The following is a 12237-nucleotide window of genomic DNA, read 5'->3' as shown; positions in this document are numbered from 1 at the left end:
CTGCCCAGTATGAAGGTCAGTGGATCCATAGGGATTGTGAGACCTGTGATCTCTTTAATTAAATCTTGTATTATAAGCCAGTATTTTTTAATCTCTGGACATAGCCACCAGATATGGGCCATGTCCCCTCTATGTCCACAGCCTCTCCAGCATAGGTCTGATGCCAGAGGGTAGATTTGCTTCAGTCTCACTGGGGTAAGATACCAGTGATACATTATTTTGTAAACATTCTCCTTCACCGTGGTACATATGGATGTTCCTGAGGCCGAGTCCCATATGTCTTCCCAGTCCTCCCGGTCTATAACTATGTTCAATTCCGCTGCCTACTTGAGCATATAGTCGTGTGCGGTTGGATTAGCCGGATTCTCCATGCCAGCATATATTTGCGTTATTAGACCTTTTTGATGTGCTTCATCCTGGCACAGTTTCTCGAATCTTGTGGGAGCGGGAAATTTTAACGTTGGAGACATTTTTTGTAGGAAGTGTCGAATTTGGAGAAATTTGAATGTATCTAGGTGAGGTACCTTCAATTTGGTGCGTAATTCTTGGAGACTCAGGAACTGTCCGTCGCTCAGCAGATCCGCAATCACCCTGACCCCCAATGATTTGAATATGTCGAATTGTTTAGTCTCGCATCCTGAGGGGAATTTTGGATTGTTGACTAGTGGGGTTAGCTGTGAACTGAGGGAGGAGAGCTGGTATTTAATTTTAGTTTTCATCCATATATCTCATGTGTGTCTCATCGCTCCCAGTTCGAATTTAGGCATCATATCAGTGCCCCTGTCACCGCACAAAAGATAAGCTGGTAGAGAAGGCGTTCTGGAGTATTGAAATTCAATTGCTAGCCAACAGAGGTCGTCTGGGTCCGAGTTCCACATGACCGCCTGTCTTAATTGGGCTGCCTGATAATATTTAGCTATGTCTGGGACCCCCAATCCTCATTTTGTCATGGGCACCATAAGAACCAACCTAGATACCCTGGGTCCCTTCCCTTGCCAGATAAATTAAAAAAAATTGTTCTGAATAGTTTTTATTTCAGAGCCAGGAATATGGATCGAGAGTGTCTGGAAGAAGTATAATAATCTAGGGAGTATATTCATTTTTACTGAGATCATCCTCCCGATCCATGTGATCTGGTAGTTTTCCCAATTATCCAGGTCTTTTTTAATTTTCTTAAAGAGGTTTGGGTAGTTATTTTGGTAGAGAGAGCTGTAGTTCTTTGATACATGTACTCCCAGGTATTTGATGTATGAAGGGCTCCACATATAATTAAAGTTTTGTTTCAATGTCTGCATCTCTGGCTCTGATAAATTTAGGTTAAGGGCTTCGGATTTGTCACTATTAAATTTATAACCTGATATTTTACCAAAAGAACTTAATTCCTTGTGGAGATTGGGGAGAGAGATCTGGGGTTGTGTTAACGTTAGGATAACATCATCTGCGAATAACGAGACTTTATAGTTTTTTCCGCCAATTTGTACCCCCTGTATGTTTATGTTGTCTCGTATTCTAGACGCCAAAGGTTCAATTGTTAAGGCGAACAGGAGGGGAGATAGGGGGCAACCCTGTCTTGTTCTATTTGTTATACTGAATTTCTTAGTGGATCCGCCCGGGAGTTTCACCACCGCAGTTTGGCTGCGGTATAGCGCTCAGACCCCCTCTAGGTATTCCTCTTTGAAGCCGAATTTCTGCATTGTTTTGTCAAGAAATAGCCAATCGATTCTGTCGAACGCCTTCTCTGCATCTAAGCTTAACAAAATTGCTTTGGTAGCTGTGAGGTGGGTATGATCAACGATATTGATAATTTTGCGGGTGTTATCTGAGGCTTATGGTGTAGAGAAAGAGAGAAAAAGTATGGTGAGAGATAGGGGGAGTTGGGGAGTTGGGGAGGGGAGGGGGGGGAGAAAGTGGTCATCCCTCCCCTCATCCGGCCGCTCTGCTTCTAATCTCCTCCAAGCCTTAACTGTTTCTGTTGTGGTGCAAGGAATTCTATTCTGAGTCTTTCTAGTGAATTATCCAGTGTTCCCAGGTTTTATAAAACCCTTTGGTAGATCGTTTTAGAAAAGCCGTAAGTTTTTCCATCCTCATTACCTCATTGAGTCTATTTTTCATCTGTTGTTTTGTGGGGGGCGCTGTCTTCTTCCAGGAGTATGCTACCGAGCATCTTGCTGCTGTCAGAATAAAGGAGATTAATTTCCATACTGGGCGATCGATCTCCTCTATCAGTCTGCCCAGTATGAAGGTCAGTGGATCCATAGGGATTGTGAGACCTGTGATCTCTTTAATTAAATCTTGTATTATAAGCCAGTATTTTTTAATCTCTGGACATAGCCACCAGATATGGGCCATGTCCCCTCTATGTCCACAGCCTCTCCAGCATAGGTCTGATGCCAGAGGGTAGATTTGCTTCAGTCTCACTGGGGTAAGATACCAGTGATACATTATTTTGTAAACATTCTCCTTCACCGTGGTACTTATGGATGTTCCTGAGGCCGAGTCCCATATGTCTTCCCAGTCCTCCCGGTCTATAACTATGTTCAATTCCGCTGCCTACTTGAGCATATAGTCGTGTGCGGTTGGATTAGCCGGATTATCCATGCCAGCATATATTTGCGTTATTAGACCTTTTTGATGTGCTTCATCCTGGCACAGTTTCTCGAATCTTGTGGGAGCGGGAAATTTTAACGTTGGAGACATTTTTTGTAGGAAGTGTCGAATTTGGAGAAATTTGAATGTATCTAGGTGAGGTACCTTCAATTTGGTGCGTAATTCTTGGAGACTCAGGAACTGTCCGTCGCTCAGCAGATCCGCAATCACCCTGACCCCCAATGATTTGAATATGTCGAATTGTTTAGTCTCGCATCCTGAGGGGAATTTTGGATTGTTGACTAGTGGGGTTAGCTGTGAACTGAGGGAGGAGAGCTGGTATTTAATTTTAGTTTTCATCCATATATCTCATGTGTGTCTCATCGCTCCCAGTTCGAATTTAGGCACCATATCAGTGCCCCTGTCACCGCACAAAAGATAAGCTGGTAGAGAAGGCGTTCTGGAGTATTGAAATTCAATTGCTAGCCAACAGAGGTCGTCTGGGTCCGAGTTCCACATGACCGCCTGTCTTAATTGGGCTGCCTGATAATATTTAGCTATGTCTGGGACCCCCAATCCTCATTTTGTCATGGGCACCATAAGAACCAACCTAGATACCCTGGGTCCCTTCCCTTGCCAGATAAATTAAAAAAAATTGTTCTGAATAGTTTTTATTTCAGAGCCAGGAATATCGATCGAGAGTGTCTGGAAGAAGTATAATAATCTAGGGAGTATATTCATTTTTACTGAGATCATCCTCCCGATCCATGTGATCTGGTAGTTTTCCCAATTATCCAGGTCTTTTTTAATTTTCTTAAAGAGGTTTGGGTAGTTATTTTGGTAGAGAGAGCCGTAGTTCTTTGATACATGTACTCCCAGGTATTTGATGTATGAAGGGCTCCACATATAATTAAAGTTTTGTTTCAATGTCTGCATCTCTGGCTCTGATAAATTTAGGTTAAGGGCTTCGGATTTGTCACTATTAAATTTATAACCTGATATTTTACCAAAAGAACTTAATTCCTTGTGGAGATTGGGGAGAGAGATCTGGGGTTGTGTTAACGTTAGGATAACATCATTTGCGAATAACGAGACTTTATAGTTTTTTCCGCCAATTTGTACCCCCTGTATGTTTATGTTGTCTCGTATTCTAGACGCCAAAGGTTCAATTGTTAAGGCGAACAGGAGGGGAGATAGGGGGCAACCCTGTCTTGTTCTATTTGTTATACTGAATTTCTTAGTGGATCCGCCCGGGAGTTTCACCACCGCAGTTTGGCTGCGGTATAGCGCTCAGACCCCCTCTAGGTATTCCTCTTTGAAGCCGAATTTCTGCATTGTTTTGTCAAGAAATAGCCAATCGATTCTGTCGAACGCCTTCTCTGCATCTAAGCTTAACAAAACCGCTTTGGTAGCTGTGAGGTGGGTATGATCAACGATATTGATAATTTTGCGGGTGTTATCTGAGGCTTGTCTGCCTGAGACAAACCCCACCTTGTCGTTGTGTATTAATCTCGGTAATATCGGATTCAGTCTATTTGCCAGGATTTTGCTATAAAGCTTAAGATCGTTGTTTAGTAGAGAGATTGGTCGGTAACTCCCACAAAGCAATGGGTCCCTACCCTCTTTGTGGATTATGGCTAGGTTGGCCAGCGTCATTGATGGGGGAATTGGGTTGCCCTCCATGAATGAGTTAAATAAGAAAAGCAGGTGTTTAGACAGAATCGGGGAGAACCTTTTATAATAGACATTGGAGAAGCCATCGGGGCCAGGGGCTTTCGAGATTTTTAATGTTTTTATTGCGGCCGCCAACTCTTCTTGGGTGATCTTTGCATTAAGTATCAGATTTTCCTCCTCTGTCAATGTGGGCAGGAGGCAATCTGATAGGTAATTACTAATGGGTTCCGAGGTGGGTATCCCCGCCTTCCCTCCCTCGGCCCTAAGGTTATATAATTTGGTATAGAATGTGGTAAATTCTTCCGCTATTTTCTGCTCATTATAGACTATTTCCCCTGATCCACTCTTAACGCAGTGATCTGGGAGCGTTTCTGTATACCTCTAAGTTTGCTAGCTAAAAGTCTGTCGGCCTTGTTGCCCTTGTCATAATATTTCTGGTTAGTCCATGTGAAGGCTTTTTCCACATCTTCCATTTGGGACTATTTTAATTCATTTTTGGCTGCGGTCAAGGTTTTGTAGTTTTTTGTGAGGGGTTGGCTTTATGCTGCTGTTCCAGCTTTGTCATTTTATTTGTCAGATCCGTTATTAGTTTTACCTTGACCTTTTTCTTTGGGATGCAATTGATATAAAAGTTCCCCTGATTGCTGCCTTATGGGCTTCCCACAGAACCGCCGGTGAGTCGACTATGCCTGCATTGAGAGCGAAATACTCCCTAAGAGCTGCTTTAATTTCTTTTTCCACTGCCAGGTGGTTCAGTAGGGAGTCGTTCAGCTTCCAAGTGTGTAGGAGGTCAATTTTTGAAATGGAGTTGACAGAGTGATTGTGATAGGGCATAATCTGACCACGTAATGAGGCCTACTTCCGAATTGGTGGAGACTTCGAGAACATTTTTGGTAGCAAAAAAATAGTCTATACGAGAGTATGATTGGTGTGGCGCCGAGTAAAATGTGTAGTCTCTTTGGCCCTGGTGTCGGATTCTCCAAATGTCCATTAAGGAGTAGTCCCTAGTAATCGCTTTCAATTGTATCTCCCTTTTCTGGGAGGATGCGCTTTGTGAGCGATTCAGAGTTGAGACTCTGTCCTCAGTGGAGTTTATCACCATATTAAAGTCCCCACCTATAATCAAAGAGGATAGGTAGTTAGGATCAATCTTCTCTAGTACTGTTTTTAGGAATTCTGTTTGATTTTCATTTGGCGCATAGATGTTGACCAGGGCGATCGTCGTACCCGCGAACGAGCCATATACCATTAGAAATCTACCCTCTGGATCTGAAGTTGTTTTGGTAATATTGAATGGGGTTCCTTGTCTGAGTCGAATAGCTATTCCGCGCTTTTTACTGTTAAATGATGAGAAGAAACCCGTCGGGAATACATTGCTAATTAATTTGGGCAACTCTTGAGATCTTCCTCAAGGAAGATGATATCTCCCTTAGAACTTTTCAGCTCCTGGAGCGCTAGTCTTCTTTTTCTATTATTGTTCAAACCTTTCACAATCAGTGAAACCAGTTTGATTGCTGATTCACTAGACATTTGGGTGCTGGAGTGGTGTCATTATTGGGATCGCACCCTTCCCACCGGGTGGATCCTTATATCGTAGATATAAGATTGTTTTTATCCCCTCTGGGGGTCATTTTCTGTATGTGCTGTTCAGGTTGGCCCGACGAGGGGTTGGGGTGGTGGGAGTGGGAAGGGGTGAGGGGAGGGGAGAGGAGAGGAGGGAAAGAGTCTGCTGGGACAGAATCAGCAGTAAGAGGTAAAGTAGGATGAGGTCCACTATGGACCTCCAGTGGATACCACCGGGGTTAGGTACTGGCATTTGGGCATATGGCCAAGTGAGGGGGGGGATCCAGTGGTCGAGGTATGGCTGCGCAAGAAAAGCTCGGACCCATGTAGTAGCTTGAGGTAGCTATTCCTGGGCGAGGGATGGGAGGGGTGTGCAGGGGGGAGGGGGAGGGGGTGGAAAGAGGGGAGTGGGGGGGTGGGGTGGGGGTGTGTGTGGGGGGGGATGGAGTGGGGGGGGGTGGGTGGAGGGAGGGGGAGGGGTGGGGGGAGGGAGGGGGAGGTGGGGGAAGAGAAGTAGAGGATAGTATAGGAGGGGATGGGGAGCTAGGATAGTAGTAAGCTCAGAGTAACAGTGAGAATATTGACAGGAACTCTATTGGGCTGATAAGCCAATAGGTGTCTATTGATCCATCTCGCAACCCTGGAGCTTAAGGAGGGGAGGGGGATTCATATTGGTATGGAATAGAACAATGGTGCTCACAGTGCTGTGTGTGTGCTTCTGAGGAAAGGGAGAACACTGGGTATTAAGGTATCATTTGGTTGTATACTCAGTCCATAGAGATGGGGGGGGGCACCAGAAAGCCCTGAAGGTTGGGGAAGTTGCCCTAGGACACCCTCCTTCACCTCATTGGGATAGCCCCCTCTAAGTACTCACTTCCTTGTTCACCTCCATAGTCTCCCTTCCAATGCGTGCCGCCGTATGGGATAAATTGCAGAGATGTAGTTGTGTAGCGCACAGCATCCAAAAACGAAAGCAGGTCTGGCGAAAGCTTTCTTTATTGTTAGCAAGGCATAAAACAGAGGGACGCAACCCTTCAACGCGTTTCGTGCAAAGCACTTTGTCAAGAAGTGCCTTTACACGATATACAGCCACTTAAATACAAGAGATCGGTCAACTCTCGCGATATAAGAGATTCATATTGGTAGACAGAAAGCCACAAAGTAACATTTGGCAATGTTATTATCAGAATCATTGGCGAGTATTGATGACATCTTTTGACATTTGGTCTCCTTCGTAGACCTTGAATCAGGTGGGATGAGGAAGGGGGTGGGGAGCAGGAAAGAGAGCATACATGTTTACTCTAGTCATGTTTCATCTTAAACAGTACATCTCCTGACATGTATCATCATTTTAACAATCATCAATAACTGTAGTTTACACCTTTATTCGCTTACACACATTTTAGGCCTGCACCCCAGTCTCATGCGGGCCCTGGCCCATTCAGTGAATAACCTTGAGGTCAACCTTATAGGGTATTTGTGACACATAGAGAGGTGTATCACCAGTTTCTAAGCCTCTTCAGTGTTCGGCGTGGGGGAGGAGAAGGGTAGGGATAGGTGGGGGAAGGAGAGGAGGAGAGGGTAGGGGGCGGGGGGTAGGGAACGGGGGGGGGGGGAATGGGAGTGGGGGGGAATGGGAAGGGGGGGGAGCAGGGGGTGGTGCATATATGTTTACTCTAGTCACTGGTACCTTAAGACATGGTGAGCATATGTTACACTATAAGCAGTGCATCTTTTTACTTATATAGGCATGTTAACAGTCATCAACCATTTTTATGTGTACCACTACTACACGTTTACTCTTGTTTTAGACCTGTCCTCCAGTTTTGTGTGGGCCCTCGTCCTCTCAGTTAGTGTCATTGAGGTCGCCCTTATAAGTGTTTGTGATGCTTAGAGAGGTGTAGCAGCATTCTCCTGGTCCTTTCAGGGATGATGTGGGCGGGGGGGTGAGGAAGGGGCGTGTGGGCCGGGGGGGAGGGGGAAGGAAGGGGGAGGGGGAAGGAGGGCGGGGGGGAGGGGGAAGGAGGGGAGGGGGAAGGAGGGGGGGTTTATAGGAGGGAGAACAGGGGGAGATGCAATTATGTTTGCTATATGTGGTGTTATTTGGTAGCATGGTGTAAGCTTCTCTCAGTTTAGGTAATCCATCGGGGAGGGGGGGTTAAATGGGGGAAGTAATGAAGGGGGAGGGGGGAAGGGGGTAAGGGAGGGGGGTGATGGGGGGAGGAGGAGGGGGGAGAGGTGGGGGGGAGGGATACGTGTCATCTGTTATGGGATCTATGTCCCTTATGTATCTAGCTTAGATGTCGGCTCTTCTAAGCATTTCCCTGCGGATTGGACCTTGGAACCTATCCTCACTGGTAGAACACTTATGGAATATTAGAGAACATGAGAAAACAGTCCCATTATCACATTAACATATTATCAACTTCAACAAATAATACTCGGTGGTAACATCAGCGGGGAGGTGGGCAAACAGGGATGTCAGTGTTAACTTATGCGCTGATGCTCCTTCAAACATGGGAAGGGAAAGAGAACTGATCCCGTTCTCCAAACTGTGTCCTGGTCCCTGGGTATTTATACCATGGCAGCCGCCGGGCTCAACCCTCTAGTCTGCGGGGTCTCTGTTATGCGGCCTCCTTCCGTAGGGGGGGAGGAGGGGGGGTTTGTTAGTGTACTCACAGTTTGAGGATTCCTTAATCGGGTGTGGGGTCCCATTCCCTTTCTGGGCCCTCTTTGCTCGCTTAACCCACCCCCCCTTGAAAAACAAGCCTGGAGGCTTCTGCATATGCATGGGCCCACGCGGTCTTCTCTGCAGGGGTACCGATCCCCCCGGCTGCTACTCGCTCTCCTGGCCGCCCAGCCTGGGCTCAGGTGAGCAGACTCCAGTAGGGGCATTACGCTGCCGGCCGGTTGCAGAACATCTGGGCCTGGAAGGCCGTGGTGATGGTCTGTTGATGAGGAAGCCGCAAGACGCAGGACATCCAGGGCTGGTGTGCCCCATCCAAGGTACCATCCCCTCCTGCTCCGCTGTCATCGCAATCCATAGGTGAGTCAATCAGTGTGGGAACCGGGTGTCGGAAGTTTAGTTTGCCGCTAGCTCATTTATTTCTGGTGGAGCGTTGATGCACCGATCTTTTTGTGGTGTCTGCAGGGCCGCCATCTGCGTCTCCTCCTCGCGTGGCTGTCTGGGTTGAGTTAGGCAGCCATGCAGTTGGGGGAGATAGGCCCAGCGCTCGGGCGAAAGGGAGCATATCCTCCGGCCGTCGGATGGTGAGAAACTTGCCTCCATTATTTGCAGTAAGTTTAAATGGGAAGCCCCACCTGTATTTCACCTCATTTTCACGGAGAAACACAGTGAGGGGCTTCATCTCCCTTCTCCGGTTGACCGTGATGCGAGATAGATCGTTGAAAATCTGTATGGCCTCTTCTTGGAAGGTAATTGATGAGGAACTTCTGCATGCTATGATGATCTTCTCTTTCGTCGTGTAGCTGTGCATTCTGACTATTATGTCACGTCTTCGGCCTGGATCTTCTGATCGCGGGCCCAGGGCTCTGTGGGCTCTGTCAATTTCGAGATCTTTTTCCTCTAGAGATGAACATATAGATGTGAAGAGTTCCGTGATGTAAGGTCTGATTTGACCCGGGAGAACCATTTCAGGGACATTGCGGATGCGCAAATTGTGCCTCCTGTCTCAGTTCTCCTGGTCCTCTTGGCCCTCTTTTAGCAATTGGATTTCCTCTCCAAGGCGGACGATTTCCTCCTTGGCCTCAGTCTGTCGCACGAGGGATTCTGCCAGCTACCCCTCCAAGCCTGTTGTGCGTTCCGTGAGGCCCTGCATGTCTTGTTTTAGCTCCGCTGCCACTGCTCTGAGATCCGCTTGGAGTGAAGCCTGTAATTTCGTGTGCATGGACGCCATTAGGTCCTCCATGTAGGCTATGGTTACAGGTTCCTCCGGTGCAGCTGTCTCTTTGGGCCATGTTGATTTGCTCTGCGGGGCCTGTGGGCCGCGTGCTCCGGCGCCATCTTTGGCTTCTGCAGAGCCCTCGGGGCTTTTCTGCGGGGGTGAAAAATACTTAGTAACCCCTTGATTTGCTGCTTTTTTCTGTTGTTTGGACATTCTCTCTGTGTTTTTCTTGCTGGAATTCAGTCGGGGAATGTTGGCAGGAGAGTGTTATATTTATGTTTTATTCTGTTGGGGCCGCGGAGCTCTTTCCCTACATCACCATACCTGAGGACATCACTGGAAACCCCTCTTTAGAACATTTTTAATGGGGCAGAGTCATTTAATCTTGTCAGTGTCTGCTGTGTTGCTCCTCTGCCTGCGAGCCACTTTATTGCATCTATGCTTGGGTTTTCAGGGGTTATGTGGACATTGCCTAGTGGCCGGGGCATGTGTATCTGCTTATGTTTTTTATTCTCCTGCCTCAGCAGCCCCTGGGCTAGGATTAGGCTAATTTTTTATGTTGTGGTGTTTATTTATTTATTTATGTTCCTGGGGGAGCTGTACCTTTAAATCCAACCTGCGGTGGCCATCTTGGATTTGGTAGACACGCAAGCTGAAACGCAAGGAGCCAGACAGCTCCGATCCAGGCAACAGCTGTTCTCAGCCCCCCTCCTCGCAGCGACGATGCAGACAGGTGGAAGGCAGCACAGGGAGGCAGGGGGGATAGTGGGAAGGCGCGCTGATCGGGTTTACTGCCAGCCGGGAGAGGCATGCGGCTACAGCGCCATGGTGGCCATTTTAGTTAGGCTCCAGCTGCACCAGCAGAGTATTTTTATTTGAAAGTGTTTATTATTTTGTTGTAGGCCTTTGTTTAGTGTAGTGGCTGTTGACAGGGGCTATGAGGCACCGCCGGGACCTGACACCAGGTGCGGCCATCGCGTAGAACAGGACAGAGCGTGAGGCCCCCATAGGCTGCCTAGGTGGGGAGATCAAAGGCCCAACAGGCGTCACCACTCCCGCGCGGCACCCACCTTTCTCCGCCAGAACCAGCGGCGGGTTGATGCGGAACGGGCCGCCGGTCAGGTCCTCGCTCCGCTCTATGGATCCCAGATGGTTTGGGGTGCTGCAGACCTTGGTCTCAGAGAGACTACCTTGCGGGGTTTGGCGCCAGTTCCAGGTAAATCATTCTTGCTTGGCCGCCATCTTAGCCACACGGCAATTTGAGAGAGGAGGCCCAGGGGACCCGGTCTTTGCGTGTATGCTTGGGGTTTGTATATAATCCACCGCCACTGGGGCATTCAGCACAAAGATGATATCTTCCCCCAGCTTTTTAAATATTTTTTGAGGGGTTTCTTGGTCCCTGTTATCTTTATTTTGTCCTCTCTTGGGATGGAGCTGTATAGACACAGGTCCTGCTTGCTCGATGTCTTGGCCACACCCCCAAGCATTTCTAATTTTAAGTGCAAAATCACATTTGTACAATATAGAGCAGGGGTGCACAAACTGGGGCCCGAGATTTTGCGAAACATTGCGTTTACAGAGGCCCAATGCTCTTCCCCACATCATTTAAATGAAATCCCGGTGCAGCACGCGAAGCCTCTGTAACTGTAATTTACCTACTTTCTTTTGGCTTCTGATGACTCGTCATCATTACAATGCGGCGTCCAATGACGCTGCGGGGTCAATTGGCAACATGTTGCTATGGCAACATGAAGCTTCCGATGCCGGAGAGAACGTAAGGGGGGGGGGGGGGCACGAACAGGGGGGAGAGCAAGCAGATAGTGTGATGTAGGGGGTTACCAGCCTGCCTTAATAAAGGTCAAGCCCGGCTGGCTGCTCCTAGAACCATATGTCAAGGGCTGAATTGTCAGCTCTTGGGTATAGTTCTGCAACTTGATGTGTTTCTCTTTCCCCATTTTACGGTCCCCTGCAGGAATGTAAGCTAGGGATGCCAGGTGTAGTTAGGATCCCTATTGGGCAATAGCTGCAGAACAGGGACTGTAGGATCGGGAGTTAAAGGGTGGACATTGGGGAACAACTAGGGTTAAAATCTGTATAAAGTATTGCTGACGGAGTAACCGGTAGTACTGTTATGTTACCCGCAAATAGTGTATGATTTGCGGGTACCCATCTGTAGATGAAGACAGGGTGGGTTATGGAAGCCCAAAGTTAAGTATAGGGAAAACCTGACCTCTTGAGGAGCTTTTTGGATTCCCAGTGTCCTAGAGACGTAGGATTTTGGGAGTGTAAATTTTAGGTGGGATATTTCTGTATTCCTTTTGTTTGCAGGAGTTCAGGGAATGAAATTACTGGATGTCCAGTAATTCTCCCCGACGTGCAGGCATGATTTGCGGGTACGCGAGATGAATTTCACAAGAACTCTCTGATGTCCCCCAAAATCCTGGTTTTCGAGCCCAAGTATCCCAGACCCATTTCCCTTACAGTTATAAGGTTCCCCAAAGTCTATATT

This window comes from Ascaphus truei, chromosome 3 (genome assembly GCF_040206685.1).
Source record: "Ascaphus truei isolate aAscTru1 chromosome 3, aAscTru1.hap1, whole genome shotgun sequence".
In the NCBI taxonomy this organism is placed as follows: domain Eukaryota; kingdom Metazoa; phylum Chordata; class Amphibia; order Anura; family Ascaphidae; genus Ascaphus; species Ascaphus truei.
The sequence above is the reverse complement of the archived record's forward strand: the minus strand, read 5'-3'. Positions refer to the sequence as shown.